Source organism: Gavialis gangeticus, unplaced genomic scaffold, assembly GCF_001723915.1.
Source record: "Gavialis gangeticus isolate Ggan-Ray unplaced genomic scaffold, GavGan_comp1, whole genome shotgun sequence".
Taxonomy (NCBI): domain Eukaryota; kingdom Metazoa; phylum Chordata; order Crocodylia; family Gavialidae; genus Gavialis; species Gavialis gangeticus.
In genome coordinates this window covers 8469186-8471070 of record NW_017729004.1, presented here as the reverse complement: position 1 = coordinate 8471070, position 1885 = coordinate 8469186, and the positions used below count along the sequence as shown (strand labels likewise).

Here is a 1885-nt window from a genome sequence, read left to right as displayed (position 1 = left end):
TCTCTCTGAATTGAATCGGAACCCTCTGAATCGATTTGGAAAGATTCGGCGATTCAGACAGTCACAGCTCTAAAATGTTTTTTTCTACATACCTTGAGGTAGCAGGTGGCTCGTGAGTGCTGCGATGCTGGAGTGCATGGAGTGTCCCACAGAAGTGCAGGGGGCTCCCAAGGGTGCTCAGCAGAAGACCCGGGAGTGGACCAGTCCATTTCCAGGTCCACCAGGGAGCTCCTGGGGGTCCCTTCGCACCACTCTGGCTCAGTGACTGGTGCCTCCTGGGTCTGGGGGGGCACCCAGGGCCCTCCTGCAGCCAATCACCAAGCCAGGGGGATGTAGGGGCCCCCCCCAGTGCGCTCCCTGGCGGACACGGAAGTGGACCAGAAATACTTCTGGTCCACTTCCAGGTTCACCGCCAAGCACACAGGGCAGGGCCCTTGCACTCCTGTGGGACGCTCCATCTGCCCCAGCATCGCAGCATTCACAAACCTCCTGGTAACCTGAGGTATGGAGAAAAAAACATTTAAAGCTGTGTCTATGGCCAAATCGCTCATTCCCTGAATCGGCATCAAATCTTCAGATTCCGATTTGGCTGAATCAAACTGGGGACAGTGATCCAAACCAATGTATCAAATCACTGTCCCTGATTCAGGCCAAATCTGAATAGAATAGGGCCTGTTTCACACACCCCTAATATATGTGTGTGTGTATCTATATACATATACTTGTATATAATATGTATACATATAATGCATTGGAATAATAATATAGTTCTTACATAAGAAATATTTCCAAATGTGCTAATACACACACACGTGTAGATCTAGGTTAAACATTAAGTATTTCATGTTGGCCTCTGCATTGTTATGCTGTAATTACATGTCTCATCATGATTTCTACAGCCATTTAGAAGCTAGACAAAGGGCTTTGCCCTTTCTTAGTCTGCCACAGAGAATCGATTGTTTGTTCTCCTTGAAAAAATATTCACAGCTGTAAAAAAGTCATTTACTTTCTGGCTGCTATCCAGAGCAGGCTCAAGAGCTGAAGTGCATATCTGACAATTCACCCGACTTAAGAAAATGAAAGAGATTGTAGTGTGTCATGGGAAATGTAGCCTAACCAAGGAGAGCACCTTACAGGTTGGCACAAACGCCATAATTGCAACTCCCATGAAGCCCTGTGATGCAGTGGAATGAATGATGTCAGGTTTTGCTTGAAATTTTCTTTGGTGGGGAAAGAAAAAAGATAAACATTTTCCAGCCAAGCATATATGTGTGTGCGTATGTATTATACAATACTAATTATTCTTTCCTTCCTCTCAGAAATGCTGTATAGGCTCCATAGTTTATTCTCTGCAAAGTGCTCAGAAGGTGAAAACCACTCTAGGAACATCATCATTATGATGTAACCCATGAATATTTTGCATGCCCAAAGCTTAGGTCACTGTGTTTAAAAATCTGTTTAGAAAATAAATACCTTGAAGGATATATTTGGCATTGAAGGGCAACCGTGGACTAGAGTTCATCTTTACATCACATCTGAGTAGCCAGAATTCATAAATTTTTACTCTCTTTTCTCAAGCATTGAGAGCTGAAGCTTGTATGACTGGATATAGGGTAGGTCTTGAGGGATTGCTAGCTGTGCAGTTACAGCAAAATCGCCTGGTACAAAAGCATTTGCTACTCGCTCTGATAAACAGATCACATAGCTCTGCTTCTGCCTTCATCCATTTTAAAAGCCGCATAAAGAGGCGCCAGCTTCTTTCATCTTTATTTTCATGCTAGCGGCTTTCTCACGATTTATTCTGCCATCCAGTGACACTTCATTTTTATTTTTATGAGAAGAAGGGCTGCAAGAACAAGTCTGCCTTTTTTTTTTTTTTTTTTTT

At 43.5% G+C, this 1885-nt stretch overlaps 1 long non-coding RNA gene across 1 annotated transcript in view; it reads right to left on the bottom strand.

Moving 5' to 3' along the window:
* The window catches only part of LOC109291476, a 9957-nt gene that overhangs the window by 2721 nt on the left and 5351 nt on the right, over positions 1-1885 (bottom strand). The gene's annotated exons all lie outside the window — the stretch shown is intronic.